Source organism: Chrysochloris asiatica, unplaced genomic scaffold (assembly GCF_000296735.1).
Source record: "Chrysochloris asiatica unplaced genomic scaffold, ChrAsi1.0 scaffold00005, whole genome shotgun sequence".
Lineage (NCBI taxonomy): Eukaryota > Metazoa > Chordata > Mammalia > Afrosoricida > Chrysochloridae > Chrysochloris > Chrysochloris asiatica.
In genome coordinates, this window is record NW_006408523.1 from 31,540,963 (window position 1) to 31,559,107 (window position 18,145).

The window sequence follows — 18,145 nt, forward strand, 5'->3', positions numbered from 1 at the left end:
GAGGATCAGAGAAAAAGAGGAAAATTCTCAAAAGAGGTGGATTGACACAGTAACAGCAAAATGGGTTTAACTTGTTATTGACTAGAGTAGCTAAAGCAAACAAAAGACATGAAGAAGAAAAGCAGTAGGAGAGAAAATTCCAAAGTACAGATTGGAAAGAAAAAGTAAAGTACTGTAATGAAATGCACATTGACTTTGGAGTATGAAAACCAGAAGGGAAGAATACTACATTTTTTGCAAGATGAAGTAAATAAAGAAAATATTCAAACCTTAATTTTCAAAACTGGAAGATTCTGTGGGCATAATATTGAGTGATGCAGGAAACATCAAAAGAAGATGGAAGGAATTGCAAAGAGTCACTGTACCTAAATAATTGGGCTATGTTTAACCATTTTAGGAGGAAGCATACGATGAAGAGCAATGGTACTGAAGAAAGAAATCCAAGATGCTCTGAAGATAACAGCAAAAAACAAATCTCCAGGAATTGACAGAATACAAATTGAAATATTTCATCAAATGAATACAAAACTGGAAGTACTCACTAGAAATACCAAGAAATTTGAAAAACAGCTACCTGGCCAGCTGACAAAAGAGATCCATATTTGTGCCCATTCCAAAGAAAAGTGACCCAACAGACTGCAAAAATTATCAAATACTATTATTTATATCACAATCAAATAAAATTTTGCTGAAGATGTTTTTAAAAAATGATTGCAACAGTACATTGCATGTGAGCTGCCAGAAATTAAAGCTTAATTCAAAAGAAGACATGTGGAAGGAATTTCATTACTGACATCAGATATAACTTGCCCCAAAGCAGGTAAACACTTGTGTTTCATTGACTGTGCAAAGGCATTCAACTGTATGAATCATAACAAACTATGGCTATCACTGGGGGAAATGGGAATTCCAGAAAACTTACCTATACTTACATGGAACCTATACATAGAAAAAGAGGCATTCCGTCTAACAGAAGAAAGGGATACTGTGTGGTTTAACATTGGGAAGATATACATCACAGTTGTATTTTTTGCCATAAATACTTAATCTGTAGTCTGAGCAAATAATCTATAAAACTGGACTGTATGAAAAAGAATGTTGCATCAGGATTGGAGAAAGCCTCAATAAAAATTTATGATATGCAAATGACAACATTGCTTGCTGAAAGCAAAGAGGACTTGAAGGAATTTGCTGATGAAGATCAAAGAACACAACCTTCAGTATGGATAATAATTCAATTAAAAGAAAACAAAAATCCTTGCAACTGGACCAATAAACAACATCATGATAACTGGACAATAAATTGAACTTCACAAGGACTTTATTTTACTTGACTATACTAATATATATGAAAATGCACTCTTTAAAATGTTAAAGAGTAAAGATGTCACTTTGAGGATTACAGTTTACCTGACCAAAGCCAATTTTAATTTGAATCACTTTGTATGCATTTGAAAACTGTACAACAAAGAAACCCAGAAAATAATTCATGCATTTGATTTATGGTGCTGGTGAAGAATATTGGAAGCCATGGGCTGTGAGAAGAGCAAACAAATACATCTTGAAAGAAATGCAGTCAGAATGCTCTTTAGAAGTGAGGATGGTGAAACTTTGTCTCATGTGCTTTGGAGATGTTATCAGGAGAGACCAGTCCTCTAATATGACATTATACTTGGTACAGTAGAGGGTAAATGAAACAGAATAACTCCTTCAATAAGATGGGTTAACATAGTATCTGCAACAATGGGCTGAAACATAAAAGACAGTTTTGAGGATGGTGCAGCACTGGGCAATGCTTAGTGCTGTTGTGTATTGGGTGACTATGAGTTGGAGCTGACTGAAAGGTACCTAACCACAACAGAAACAACAGGTGCATGACATTATGCACTGGCGAGCATTATAGTACAAAGTAAGCTCTAATGTATGCAAGATTTTAAAACAAGAAGTTGGAGGTTCAACAATCTATTATAGGTCCGTGAAATAACCTCACTGAAGCAATTGGGGATTGGGTGCTGACCTAAGTAACTGAAGCTTGAATGAAATCTGTAGACCTAAAAGACAAAAAGAACTGCATATAAACATTGCAGTGTAGTGATAATGTTTCCTAATAGATACAGTTTGATAAAGTTTATCAATAGTCACTTTTGCTGTCTATCCAATGCCTTGCAATTGACCATAAGATTGAATAGACAAGGATGGCCTATGCAGTATACTTGAAATGTCATGGAGCTAAAACAAAACTTGACATATAAATGTTTTAACTTATTAATACCTTATTAATATATAATTGTGTAGAAAAATATTACATCACTTATCATATATGGGTCATTAATATTTGTACAGTGTAAAATCTCTTAAGTCGTTTAAACTTACTATAAGATCTTTGGAGAGTAAAAGAAAAGTCTTCATGAAAAGGAATTTTGAGCAGTACTCCTCTATCCTATGATCAAAAATCGACTTGATGATACATAACAACAACAAAAGCAACAAGGATACTTGTGAAACTATCCATGGTATGATTCCAATTTTAACAAAACCTCACAAAGATACCACTAAAATAATATTATTTGTGAACAAAGAAGAACATTTTCAAAATGTTAAAAAGACTCTAGGAATCCTGCTGTGGTACTGTATGATAAGCAATGGACTGTTAACCACAAGGTCGGCGGTTCAACCTCACCAGCATCTCCTTGGTAACCCTATACAGGGATGCACTTCACAACTGCAGACTATATACTAAAATAGTTACCATCTATATACATATGTATTTTGGGCAAAAGAAAAAGGAGCATGACTACTATAAATGAAGAAATACATTGCAAATTATTGTTGTTGTTACTGTTAAATTCTGTGGAGTTGGTATTAACCCCTAGGGACCCTGTAAAGCATTTCCAAGGCTATACACATTTGGGGAAGCAGAAAGCTTCATGTTTCTCCTGTGGAACAGCTGGTGGACTTGAACCACCAACTTTGTGGTTTGCAGTCCAGTGTTCATTGTACAGAACCATCATACTTCCTACAAACAATTAGAAATTGTATAAATGCAAATTATAATAGCTGTGTGTATTGTTTTTCCAGAGTAGAATTACCTAAGATTTTGAAAAGCTTATTTAATTCCTTAAATATCATGTTTGTGCCCTAATTAGGATTTATACTTACCGTAGGGATGTTTACTCAGTTACTAAAAATATTTTGTTGAAAACAAACTATGATATGGAATGTGTCCCTAGTGCTTTTATGCTTGGATCTTGAGATTTTTTTTCTAAAAATGAATACTGAGAAAATCATATGAAAGAAACACTTGTTAGTATAAGGCGGCTCCACAGGAGACAGAGCTGGCAAGCTACTTCCATAAAGACTACAGTCTAGGAGAGTCTATAGTACAGTCTAATTGTCACATGGGGTTGCTATGAGTCTTAAATCCACTGGAGACACCTAACAATAGCAACACAAAGGGTTTAAAGCAGTATATACAATATCGCTTACTTACATTTCAATTTCAAAAGCCATAATGCTTCATGATCATTGCTCGTTATAGACACAATGCACTCATATTTGTAACTATCTCAGACATAGGAATAAATTAATCTTACCTATCCAGACATCTGTTTGTGTATGAGTGGTGATATATACATGTTTTTCTTTTTGTTGCTGTTGTTTTAAACCTCAGACATCTTTATTTTACTCCTCTTATGCCATGAATTCCTAGGGAACAGGTTCTAGCAGCTCAGGCTCCTTTTCATTGGTTCTCACCAAGTGCTTCTCTCTGGGGGGAGCAAGCTGGTGCTTTAGTTGAACCCAGGTACCTTTCTCTTTGACTTCCTTCTTTTTCTGATCATTTTCCTTCACTTGGTTCAGGAAAATATCTCTGCTCTTAGAGTGATTAATATGCTCAATGTGCCCATTAATTCTTTCAGCAAGAAATTTGTCCTTGACTTGCTAGTTTACAACATTGACGGTAGCATGCTGGGTCACACTGTAGTTTCTTCGTGTTTCGCCTTGGTAACATTTGAGGGGCATGCCTTTTTGAACTGTGCTCGAATATTCCCTTGATTCCCACAATATCAACTTTCTTGTAGATTCGCATGTATGTGACCAAAGGAACCACCCGGTGTTTTCTAAAAGGCTTAGAGAACGTATAGCGGGTGCTCTGCCTCGTTCCTTTTGTGTCCATCATGTTGGTGGATTACTGCAAAATGATGATTCTGGCAGAAAGGCACTATATATGTTTTTGAACTTTTTTTTCTAAACAATAAAGCAGGTCAATAAAATTAAGTAATAAAAACTATAAATTATAGAATTAAAGTTACAATGAAATGTTCATCACTTACTTTATTAAATGTTAGATGGGATCTTAAATTACAATTATGTTTTATTGACTATGTATGCAGTCTCACACTTCTGAATTGTTGGGTAGACATCATAAAATGAGTTTGGAATCACAGTGACCCTATGCTTAACGCAATGAAACATTGCTGGATCCTTAATCACACTCACAATGATTACTATGTTTGAACCCATTGTTTCTGTCACTGTATTAGTCCATTTTATTGAGACACTCCCTCTTTTCTGCTGACGTACTTCACTAAGCATGATCATCTCCAGTAATTGGTCTTTCCTGATGATGTGTCCAAAGTAGCAAGACAATGTCTTCTCATTCTTGCTTTCAGGAAGCATTCTGGCTGCATTTCTTTCAATACTGATTTGTTCTTCCATTTGGCACCCAATGGCATATTATTCAATATTCTTTGCCTACACTGCATTTCTTCTTTGGCCTTCTTTTTTCATGGTCCAGATTTTGCATGTGTATGAGGTGATTGAGAAGATCATGGTTTGAAAGAGGTGCACATTAGTCCTCAAAGAGATATTGCTGCTTTTTTCTACTTTGTTGTTGTTGTTAAGTACCGTGGAGTCGGTTCCGACTCATAGTGACCCTGCACAGGGTTTCCGAGACTATAAATCTTTGCAGGAGCATATTGCCTCATCTTTCTCCCACGGAACTGCTGGTAGTTTCAAACTGCTGACCTTGCGGTTGGCAGTCCGCTAACAGAAAAGGTCTTTTTGAGCACATTTAGGAGTCCTGGTGTAGTGCTGTGGGTTAATGGGCTGGAACACAAAGTCAGTTTGAATTACATGGTCGGTAGTTCAAGCTCACCAGCTGCTGCTCTGAAACTCTACGCAGGGTCGCTGTGGGTGGACACCAAATTGAAGGCACTTTAACAGCAGCAACAACTGTGAGTTGGAACCAACTCGATGGCACTTACCAGCAACAATAAACAGCACATTTCCATGGTACAATTTGTCCATTCATTTCTTGACTGCCATGAATGCCATGGGCCTTGAGTCTTGATTCAGGAGGAATAAAATCATTGACAGCTTCAGTTTCTTTGCCATTTATTATGATGTTGTTTATTGCTTCAATTGTAAATATTTTATTTTTCTTTATGTTAAGATGTATACACACTGAAGGTCATAGTCTTGGACCTTCATCAACAAGTGGTTCAAGTCATTTGGATTATTTCTTCAGCTATTAGATTGAATAAGTACGGTAAAAGAATACAACCCTGCAAAGTACCTTTTACGATTTTAAACCAAGCAATATTCCTTTGCTCTGTTTTAACAACTACTTTTCAGTTTATGTACAGGTTCTACATGAGCACAGCTTTGTGTTCTGGAATTCCCATTCTTTCAATATTATTCATAATTTGTTATTATCAACACAAAATTTATTGCCTTTGTGCGGTTGGTAAAATACAAGTAAACTGTTTCTGATGTTCTCTGCTTTTAGCCAAGATCCATCTGATATCAGTAACAGTATTTCTTATTACACTTCACTTCTGAATCCAGTTTAAACTTCTGGCAATTCCATGTCAACCTATAGATGAAACATTTTTCAGCAAAATTTCTTAACATGTGATATAAATGATTGTTGTTTGTTGTGGTTGTGTGCCATCAAATGCCATCATTCATTCCAATTCATAATGACGCTGTATAGGGTTTCTGAGGAGCAGCTGATGTGTTTTAAACTTGTGGTTAGCAGTCTAGCTCTTCTCTTACAGTGCTACACAAAGACTCCAATATTAACAACACTGTTCAGTAATTTCCACGTTTTGTATGATTACCTTTCTTTGAAATGGTCATAAATAAAGATTTCTTCTAGTAGGTTGGCAAATTAGCTGTCTTCCACATTTTATTAGTGTTCAGTGTAGCAGATCTGTCTTTGAAATTGCAAGAAACAATTAAGTGCTTTCAGTTTTGCATCTGTTTTTTAAAAGTCTCAATTGATATTCCCTTAACTGGAGTCTTATTTGTTTTTTATTTTGTTTTTTCTGTGCTTTCCACAAAGCTTGTACTTCTTCTTTTGGTACTGGTGGCACTTAATATTATCTGCTCCCTGAAATTTTGAATGCTGACCAATTTTTTGATCCAATGACTGTGTATTCATTTCATTTTTTCATCACTCAATTTTTTTGCCCCTAGAATCCTTTGATATTGCAACTCAAGGCTTAAGTTTTCTTTTAATTTCCCTTAGCATGAGAAATTCTGGTCATGTTCTTTAATTTGGTTTTCTGATTAGAGGTCACTGCATGTTTTTTTTAATTATACTTTACCTTTCAAATGGTAGCAACGTGGAGAGAAATTATTAGAAAATTGATAAATTGTGAAAAATCTAACCAATGTCACTAAACTGTGTATAAATTGTTAAATGGAAATTTGACAATTTAGTGAGTAAACTTTTCCCCAAACCACAATTATTTATTTCAATAAAAAATAATACTCTGCCTTGTCTTATCAAGCAGTCTTTTGAAAATTTTTATATAAATCTTTACCTACTCCATGCTCAAGAGCAAGTTTTAGAATTTTTTGAGACCTATTGACACCACCAAATTTGATATTACCCAATATGGTAAAACCTGGCATCACCCATGGACCTACTTCCGTACCAGACCATGAAGTATCCTTGGTAATGTTTATTATCAATTTTAATCATAGAATAATATGTGATGTTATAGTTGTAAATTGCGTAAATGCAGCATTTTACATGAATATTAAAACAGAATTTTAAAAAATCTACATTGAATTGCAAAATTCTTGGTTGCAATATTATTAGTAACTGAGTGAGAGACTTTTTATATTTTTCTGTTTTCCTTTAATTACTACATCATTCTCAAAAAAGTTATTGATATAGTTTCTCAAATACTAGTTACCACAATGTTGTAGCTAAAGCACCGAAAATCTGACAAAATCAGTTGCTGTAAGAACAGCAGCAAAGAAACAACAGTGAGTTCTCCCAGCATATGTAGAGGAAACCTCATGTCAAAATATCATTGTAATTGGATAGCAATGACAGTTCTGACCAGGGAACATTGTTGTTGTTGTTAGGTGCCATAGAGTTGGTACCAACCCATAGCAACCTTACGCACAGCAGAATGAAACACTGCCTGATCTTGGGCCAACCTCACCACTGAAGGCTCAAAAACATAAATTAGCATAGAGATTTAGACTTTCAGGTATATTGATACATGTAAGTTGAACTTACAAGAAATGTTTTTGTTGTTATAACTAAGTACAGGAATAATTTTATAAAAAATAATAAATATTGAATGATGCATGGAGGAGATTGTAATCATTGCAATGAAATGATGGTGTAAAGCTGATGTTCTCCTATGTAAAAAATCACTCAGTTAACAATAAAAAAATATATAAATAAAATGATAAATGTCTGCTGAAAGAAATACAACAAGAATTTTACAGTGATTTTAGTCTTTTTAGGTCACCCTCTCAAACAATTTCACTTGGTGCAATTCATACCCTCACAGACTCCTAACAATGCCACTGTATTGACATTCATTTTAGTTTTTTGGTTTTTTAAAATTTGATTCCTTTTAGCTGCTCCATGCTGAAGAGAAAGTTTCAGAGCTTCAGAGTCTCTTTCAACATTCATTGTGGTCTTTAATTTTTTTCTTACCCTTTTAAATGACTTTTTACTTTCTCATATATGATATCCTTGCTGTCATCTCATACTTTTTCTGTTTTTTTAATCATTAGTGTTCAGTGTAGTAGATCTAATTTTGTGATAATCTCTAAATTAGGTGTATTCAAAATTATATTTGTCTCATTTGGATTTGCTTTGATTTCTTCCTGCTTCAATTTTAATTTGCATAAGTGCAGATGGTGGTCTGTTCTATAATAGGCCCCTGTTTGGTTTTGACTGATATCATCCATCATCGTTTTCTAGAGAAACAGTAGATTTGATTTTTGTATGAACTATCTTGACAAGGTTTCATGTGTATGAATATAATCATCTTTTCTATCACTGAAAAAAAAAAGCTACCTCTGATAAATGAGTTATTGGTCTTGCAGAATTTACGTTAGTTCTATTAAGGCCCAAATTTCAAATACTGATCCTTTATATTTGTTTTCATCAATGGACTCAATGTAGCAACAGTAGTGAGATTGGCCCAGGATTGGGCAGTGTTCCGTTCTGCTGTGCTATGGGTTGCTATTGGTTGGTACTGACTCGATGACACCTGACAACAACAACAAATATTTGTTTTCAACTTTCGAATTCCAGTAGTCAGCAATTATCATTGCATTTTGATTGCACATTTGAACAATTTCATTATAGCTAGCAGTTCATAAATTCTTCATTTTTAGCATTCATGCTTGGTACTTAAATTTGAATAATATTAATATTAACTTATTTGTTTGTAAGCACATCCGTATTTACCAAAAGAGCCTTGGTGACACTGTGGGTTAAAGTGTTGGGCTGCTAGCCACAAGGCCATTGATTCAAAGCCACCAGTCACTACTTGGAAGAAAAATTAGTCTATTTGCTTCCATAAAGAGATACAATGTTGCACATATATTGGGGCACTATAAATTGGAATTAACTAGATGGCGGTGGATTTTGGTTTTGGTTTAACAGCCCAGCTTCTAACCCAAAGGTCAACAGTTCTAACCCACTAGCCATTGTATGGGAGAAAAATGTTGCAGTCTGCTTTGTAAAGATTTACTGCCCTCAGAACAACATGAGAAAGTTCTACTTTGCCCTAAAGGCTTGTGGTAAATTGGAAACAACTCAGTGGGAACAGGTTTGTTTTATTGTTTCAGTAGAAGTATTATAATTCAGAATAGATCTTGAAATGTTCTTTTTGACAATTAATGCAGTGCCATTCCTTTTCAATTTGTCCATCCTGGCATAGTAAATCATGTGATTATTTGGTTCAAAATGACTAATATTCTAGGCATGTTAGTTCACTACTGCCCAGAATAAACGAGGCCTGGAGCATACTATTTAAGTGCTTGGTTTTAAATAATAGGTCAGCACTTCATCACCACCAACTGCTTTGAGGGAGAAAGATGTGGATGTCTGCTGTCTACAGTCTTAGAAACTTTTTTGGGTAGTTTTACTCTGTCTTGAATGTGCCTATAAGTCAGAATTGACTAGAATGAACCAGATTTTGTGTTTTGTGCTAATACCTAAGACATTAAACTTTAAACATTCCATTTAATTTTTAACAACTAATAATGTGTTTGACTCATGCTTCATACATTCCATGTTCTAAATACTAATGGATGTTTTCAGCTGTGTCTTCTTATCTGTAATCATGCAATATCATCAAATAAAGGTCCATAAAACATGACTCCATCTGTGCCATTAAGATCTACTCTACTTGAAGGAAGCATTACTTCCTCAGTTCTATTTTAAGTGCTTTCTGACCCGGTTTCATCTAATAGCAATCTTTGGTTATCCCTAAGGTTTCTCTCATGAATTGAATTGCGTGCTCCACAAAATATGTATCATGTTGGCTGAGTCTCAGTGGTTTGATAATACAGATGTGGTTCGCCAATAAGTTTGTTGTTAAGTGCCATCAAGACAGTTCCGACTCATAGTGATCCTATGTAGACTTCCCAAGGAGCAACTGGTGGGTTTAAATAACTGACCAGTGTTTATCTTACACAGCCACACCAGGACTCCATGGACTATATGCAACACCTTAACTCCTGTTACATCAGTAATCAGAAGTAAAGGGAGTTTCCCTGGAATGTGGCCTGAAACTTTAAAGAGATAAAATCAGAGAGAAGGGACCTGAAACCAAAGGGAACTACAACCACAAAAAAAGAACAATCCCTTTAATGAAAAATTTCTAGACACAGGGGAAGAGTGAAGCAAAGACACATGGACATCTCTAAAAAAAATGTAAGAATTACAAATGCTGAAAGGAAACAAGAACTTTCCACCCAAACTGTTAGACAACAAACAAAGAGAAAAGGCTTTCCCCCAGAGCTTCCACCATGAATTCTAACTTCCAGCCCTGTAAAATGTGAGAGAATAAATTTCTGTTTACTAAAGTCATCCACTTGTGTTATTTCTGCTATAGAAATACTGGATAATAAAGATGGTTTCATTGTCTAATTTTCAGAAGAAGATCACTAGTCTATGTTAACATGGAACCTGTTCATCATGGGTGACCTCACTAGTATTTGAAATATCAATGCTTAGCTATGAAACACACTATGGATAGTTGTTTCTATTAATATATTTTACTTAATATAATAAATGCTCTTATATACATTATTTTTGGTTCATTTTCTTTCCCCTTTTGATATTAAAAGAAAAAAATATAGAGACAAAAAATAAAGTTCGTTGAAAATATAACAGCTATTTTCTTTTGAAAATTAATTCAAGAAAATAAAATGATAAAAAATCCATTTGTAAAGCAGAAATACACATGAATGGTGTTTGTATTTAATTAAAATTAAATATAATGAAAATAAAGGTGTTAATGGTAATCATGATAACATTAATGGCTGTTTACAGCTGTTACTTCTGATTTTGAGTTCTGCCTAATCAGAAAATGAAATGTTCTAAAAGCTTTGCTCCTTCCACATCATTAAAGTCAACTCTGCTTTAAAGAGGGCCATCTTCCAGGTCACATGTTGAGTATTTTTCAACATGAGGGCCTCATCTTCTCCCACTATATCAGATAATGTTCCCTTGATATTCATAAGGTTTTCAGTGATGAATTCTTCAGCTATCGATGTCCTCTTTCTTCCTCCTAGTCTGTCTTGTTCTAGAAATTTTAGTAAAACCTGTCTGTCCTGGTTTTTAAATATCCCTGGAATAGCTTCGAGCAACACAATGTGGTGAGGCAGTGCTGGAAGCAATCATTTATTTATGCCAAGGAATCTAAAAGACAGCGACTTGGTCATCCTACTGGAAGAGATACATATTTATGACCATTCCAAATAAAGTTGACTCAACAGACTACAGAAACTGAACAATATCACTAATATCACATGAAAGTAAAATTTTGATAAAAATAATGCAAAAATGGTTGCAACCATACACAGACAGGGAAATATCAAGAATCCAAGTAAAGTTCAGAATGGGATAGATGTTGGCTGGAAACAGAGCATGCCAGGAAAAAAAAAAAAAAAAAGTCTTCACTATGCAAAGGCTATAGTATTGGCAGAGAATATTGAAAGATCCATAGGCTTCCAAAAGAACAGAAAATCTATGTTAGAAGTACAACCAGAATGTTCCTTAGAAGGCAGGATGGTAGGACTTCGTCTTTCATACATCAGACACATTATCAGTAGGGACTAATCCCTGGAGAAGTACATCATGCTTGGTAAAGTAGAAGGTCAGAGACAAGGAGGAAGACTCATGATGAAAAAAGTTGCTACAGTTGCAGCAGCAATAGGCTCAAGCCTTAAAAACAATTGTGAGAATGGTTCAGAACAGAGTGGTGTCTTGCTCTGTTGTGCATGGGTTCATTTTGAATCAGAGCTAATTCAGTGTAACCTAACCAAAAAAACAGACTTCAGGAAGAACAAACAGTTATGTCTTGAAAGAAATAGAGCCATAATACTGCATCATAGAAGTGATTATGGTGAGACTTAGTCTCATGTACCATTCTGGGCAAATGATCTGACAAAATGTATTATATGAAGATGAATATGGCATCAGGAATGGAAGAAAACTTTGACTAAACTAAGTGATGGTCTGATGATACAGTCTTGCTTAGTGAGAGTGAGCAGGACTTAAAATACTTGTGAAAATCAAAGATCACAGTATGGATTGTGCCTCAATGTAAAGAAAACAAAAATCCTCACCACTGGGCCAATAAATATTGTTGAATGGAGAAGAAGAAGTTGTCACAGACTTAGTTTTGCTTGGATTCACAGTAGGCACACTTGAAAACAGCAGTCAAGAAATCGAATGACATATTGCAATAGGCAAATCTTCTGCACATGATCTCTTTAAGTGTTCAAGAGCAAACATGTCAGATTGAGGTCTAAGGTGTGCCTGACCCAAGCCATGGTATTTTCAGTAGCTTCATATGCATGTGAAAATCAGACAATGAATAAGGAAGATTATAAGAATTGATGCGTATCAGTTATGGTATTGGAAAAGAATATTAAAAATGCCACGGAATTCCAGAAGAACAAACAAAAAATTGTGTTGGAATAAGTACAGATGGAATACTCTTTAAAAGTCAAGATGGTAAGACTTCATCTCACGTACTTTGGACATATTGTGAGAAGGGAACAGTCCCTGTAGTATAACATCATTCTTGGTAAAGTGGAGAGTCAGTGAAAAAAAGGAAATCCCCAAATGAGACAGATATGCATAATGGCAGTAACAATGGACTGATTAATAACAACGATCATGAGGAAGGCAGAGGATCCAGCAGTGTTTTGTTCTATTGTCCATAGGCCAGCTATGAGTTCGAACCAACTGAACATCACCTAACAACAACAACAACAACAACAAATGATTGTGTGGCTATGTAGATATTGAGGGCTTTTAATGAGCCTTTTCCTAGTCAGGTACATCCCTCTTCTCCACTTTAAATCTTTGACTAACCTAGGAAAACCAAACTAAACATTGCTCACAAAGGCAAATGTCATCTCTTTTCATACAATGTGGAGCATCCACTGATCTGTTCTTAGAATTTCCTCCTTGAAGGTAGAAGCCATTATTATGCAAGTCCAAAAATAAAAATGGTAACAATATTTTCAACAGTTCTTAAGGATTAAATTCAAAGAATAGTTTTTAAATCTGGTATTTTGAAATTATTTCTTAATGTGCTTCCTGGGATGTTTGTTTGGATAGTTGCTATATTTATTTTTAAAAATGGACATCTAACCTTATAAATAGAGAATAACATTTTGCATGATGTGATCAAATACAAAAAATATATATTTTGCTTAAAAGTTCATCTTTAACCAGAGATATAATCTGCATCAATGTTACCTTTTCATTTTAGTTTTTTCCTCCTAATTTTTGCTTAAAATAATCTTCTTTCTAGAGATGCAATGCATCTGTCTCTAAACTAATTTGAAATTGTAACATATCCCCGCAAAGTTAATTTATTATTCCTATGTACTCTGCACATATAAGGTCATGAGATGGAATCATCTATCTCCTTGGCAGTTTTTTTCTTCTTTCTTTCTTTCTTTTTATTTTATGTACAAATATGTTTTAGAAGAAACACTGAAATTGGGCTAACAATAAAACAGTTGTAGTTTTGTTTAATGGTAATTTTCTTCATTCACAAAATGCAAGAGAAGACCTGTGATATATGACATACCACAAAATTTAGTTATTATTTTAGCTAACATCTGAAAGAAATCTAAGTAGAAATGGACAAATTCACACATTTGAAAAGCTTCCTTTAAATAGACCATTAATTGCATTTAGTTATTGTTGTTTGTTGTTGTTGTTGTTGTTAAGAGCCATCAAGTTGATTCCCACACATAGTGACCCTGCATAGGGTTTCCAAGGAGCAGTTGCTGAGCTTGAAACAACGACCTTGCAGTTCAAATGAGTTAGCTGCTGTGAAGTCAGTTCTGACCTATGGCAACCTGATGACCTGATGAAAAACAGAACAAAACATTGCCAGACCCTGTGCCATCTTCATGAACCTTGGTAAGTTTGTGTCGAGTGCTGCTATTTTGTCAATTTATGTCATTGAGGAGTTTTCTTATTTTCCACGTGTGTTTGCCAAGTTTGATGCCCTTTTCCAGTGATTGATCTCTCCTGATAATGTGTCCAAAGTAAGGGAGTCAGAGCTTCATCTTTCTTACTTCTAAGGAGCATTCTGGTTGTTGTATTTCTTCTAAAACTTTATTTGTACATAAAGTAAAAATAAATAAATAAAACCTGCCAAGGAGACGATTCCATCTCATGGTGACCTTATATGTGCAACGGAGAATTGCGTTCCATAGTGCTCTCAAAGCTGTGCACTTCACCTGGCCTTTCTTTCTCGATGCTGCTGGATGATTTCAGACCAGAACTTTTCATTGTTTAAACATCTGTGCCACCCAGGGACTCGTTTTTATCATATACCCACTGCTGTTGAGTTGATTCCAATTCATAGTGATCCTACAGGATAGAGTAGAACTGCCACATAGAGTTTCCAATGTTGTAATCTTTATGAAAACATGCTGCTTCATCTTTCTTCTATTGAGATTGTGCCTGGTGGCTTTGAGTAATTAACCTTAGGTTACCAGATGAGTGTTTAACACAAGGCTCCTTCCTTTTGTTCACAGGATACTTAAAATGAATTAAGTTTTACTGGTTTTCCTGTGAATTTAGGATTGTTTTACTTTTTAAATACATATTTTATATGCTTATTTTTGTTTTTGTTGTTGTTAATTGCCACTGAGTCAGTTTCCAGCTCATAGTGACCCCATATAGGGTTTCCAAGGAGCAGCTGGTGAGCTTGAATGAATGAACTTGCAGTTCAAACTGACTTTGCAATACAGTGCATTAACCCCCAGCAACCTATTGAACTTGTAATGGGACAATTTGAGTGCAAACAGAAGAAAGCCTCAGGAAAACTACCTGAGCATAGTTTATATGTTTCTTCATTTTATACACAATAATGTTATTGTTAAGTGCCACTGAGTTGGTTCTGACTCATAGCAACCCTGTACAGTGTTTCCAAGTAGTAGATGGTGGGTTTGAACCACAAATCTTATGCTTTGGAGTTCACTGTTTATTCTGTAGTGCCACACCAATATCAAGAGATATTGGAGGAGGGGTTCCAAGTGAGACGGCATGAATTCCTAAAAACATTATTTTAACTACAAAAAAATGCACTGAAGAGAAGGATACTGTCAGTAGACCTGGAAGATGAACTAGAGATAAGTTTTCCTCCTTTGCCATCACCGAGTTGTTTGCAATAGGTAAAAGCAAGGATGTGTGTTGAGTAGCAACAATATCTGGTAGGAATAGAGAGAGGGATATAAATAATTGATTTTATTTTCAAGATTATAACCTGAATATTGGTGGTTATCTTAGTTTTGCAAATAAAAAATGAAGGAGGTAAAACATACTAGCAAATCTCATTTCAAAAATTCTTCTGAATTATATTTTCAAGAAAAATTTAAAGAGTTCCATCTGCTCCCATCTTAGCGTGATGCTGTAGGATAAGACTGGATTACTAACTGTAAGATCTGCAGTTCAAAGTCACCAGCCTCTCCTCACAAACCCTATATTGTCGTTAAGTGCCATTGAGTCAGATCAGACTCATAGCGACCCTCTATAGGGTTTCTTAAGAGGGGCTGGTGGGTTTGAACTGCAAGGTCACCAGTTCAAATCAATCTTGTGATTCAGTGCTTATCCTACAGCACTGCATCAGAAACCCTATATAAGGGAACTATGTATTAGAATCGACTCAATGGAAGTTTGTTGTTTGGTTTTATCCATACAAGGTAAATAAAAAGACAACTCAAAATAATTGATGTGAACATAATCTAGGAATGATTCTATTTTTGTTGTGAATATAAATTATATGTGGCTGCTTTACAGACATCATGTTTAAAAATCAATATATTTTTGTATTTGTCCTACAAACATTGTCATTTATAGCATTTAGAAAGTTGCTTCTTCGGTTTTCTATTGTCACAAGCCCTAAAGCTATGTGTACACATAACTTTAGATGTAGGCATGATTAAAACTAATTTAGGTTTTTCTCTCTATAGGCATTTTCAAAAGAAACTCCATCAGTCAAAACATTACATTCTTTCCCTTCATTGTTCAAGCTAGTAAGCTTATAATAAACCTAACCTCGAGCTATTTTCCATGTTTTTACTGTGCCCTCTGTTACTGATCATGTATAATGGTATGCTGTTGCCTATGTTAACCTTCTTATGGTTCACTGTTAAAATTAGTCATTATGGTAACTGATGCCATCTCACATCTTTGCACTTTTGAGACTTGCTAAGCAAAGACAGCAGGTAAGTAATGTATGCTACATGACAAGAAAAATATGTTTAAAATCAACAGTATATTGATTAGGTCTAATCAAAACAGAAAATAAAAATACAAGAACAAGGTATAATATGTTTCTTTAAGGAATTGTCAGTTGCTTTTTTTTTTTTTTAATTTCAAAAGGATTACTGCTGGTAAATTCTTAACAAAAGTGAGGAGGTTTTCATTCGCAAGACATTGTTTCTAAATTATATATATAAATGTAACAATAGAATGTTGAAATATACAACATGACCTGAGAAAGAAAAACTAATACTAAATGAAAGACACATTCTGTTATCTTTTATCTTCATAAGTAAGGTGTGATGTAGAAAAATAGTGATTTTAAGTGACTAAATTTCTTTCCTTTATATGAAAAGAAATGGGTAAAGTTGTTACACAACTCACATAAAATTGAAATTTAAGTAAGACTCATTTAAATTTCTTATTTTCAAGCCTGCTACTACTGTCTTGAATTCATTTGTATAAACTGTAATATTTATTCCAATGATATCAGTCACAACAAGAACAGCCAGTCACCCACATCACTCCGATTTTCTGCTACTTCATCTCCATAATGCACTTTGTATCTTTCATTCTAGTCCTTTAACCTACCCCTACTCAACTCAGAAAGTAGTTATTTATTTATTGTATTTATTATTTTTCATCTCTCATACTAGAATACATGCTTTACAAGTAAAGGATCTACAATGTTTTTGTTTTTTTTTCATTTTCTTTCTTTTAGTTGAGTTCCCCAACTGCTTAGAACAATGTTTGGGCCACAAGGACTCAATGAATATTTTTCATATGTATACATTAAAAGGCGCTCTGTAGCATAGTGGTTACGAACCAGGCTGTGAACCTTAAGGCCAGCAGTTCGAAACTACCAGCCGCTCCATGAGAGAAAGATGATGCGTTCTGCTCCGGTAAAGATTTACAGCCTCGGAAATCCTGTACAAGGTCACTATGGGTTGGAACCGACTCAACGGCACTTAATAACAACTTAACAAAAATACATTAATAAAAGTATGATTAAACTGTCTACCTTCCAAAATTTATTAGAGGAAGAAGGAAAGGGGAGATATTGCTAATGGAGTTCTGAGTGTTTCTTAAAGGTGAAGAAAGGATCTCATGAAGGGTAGATGTAATGTAAGTGCTATCAGTAAGTTGTACCCTTATAAGAAATTGAATTGACAAATGTTGTATTATTGACAAATTTACAACGGTGACAAAAGTAAAAAGAACTTATATGTGTTAAAACCATCTTACATTAGAATTATTGCTTCAGAGTCTCCTGTAATGGATTTTATATCTAATTTTTATCTGGCCTTACTTTAAGGATGTTAAGTTCTATATGAACAACATATAGAAGAAGAAAAATGCTTTGGTGGTTATCGAAGCAAATAAGAATAATTTATAAAAAGCTATACAATAAAAAGCTATGCAACCTGTATAGTGAAAAGAACAGTGACTAGGGTAAAAAGAGTTGAGTTCTGTGCCAATTAGTGTACAGATCTTTGTCAAGTTATTATTTCCAGAGTGAGTTTTTCCCTAAAAATAGCACACATCTTTTATTTAAAGTTTTAGTTTCCTACTAAAACACAAGCACTATGCAAATTAAGACTTTATTTTTGATTAATTAAAATTCAATAAAATTTTATTGGTTTTATTGTTGTCGCTAAGTGCTGTCAAGTTGGTTCCAACTCATAGCGACCCTGTATAGGGTTTCTGAGGAGCAAGTGGTGGGTTTGAACTGTTGACCTTGTGTTTAGAAGTCCAGTGCTGATCCTACAGTGCCACATCAGGAGTCTATCCACATATTACTAAATATAAAGATAGAAACCTTATAAAATAAGAATATTAGAAAAATAAAAA

The 18,145-nt window shown here is 34.6% G+C and overlaps 1 pseudogene; it reads right to left on the reverse strand.

Annotated features, from left to right (window-relative positions):
- Positions 1-3,690: 3,690 nt before the first annotated feature.
- Positions 3,691-4,177, reverse strand: LOC102830506 (annotated as a pseudogene).
- Positions 4,178-18,145: the final 13,968 nt, after the last annotated feature.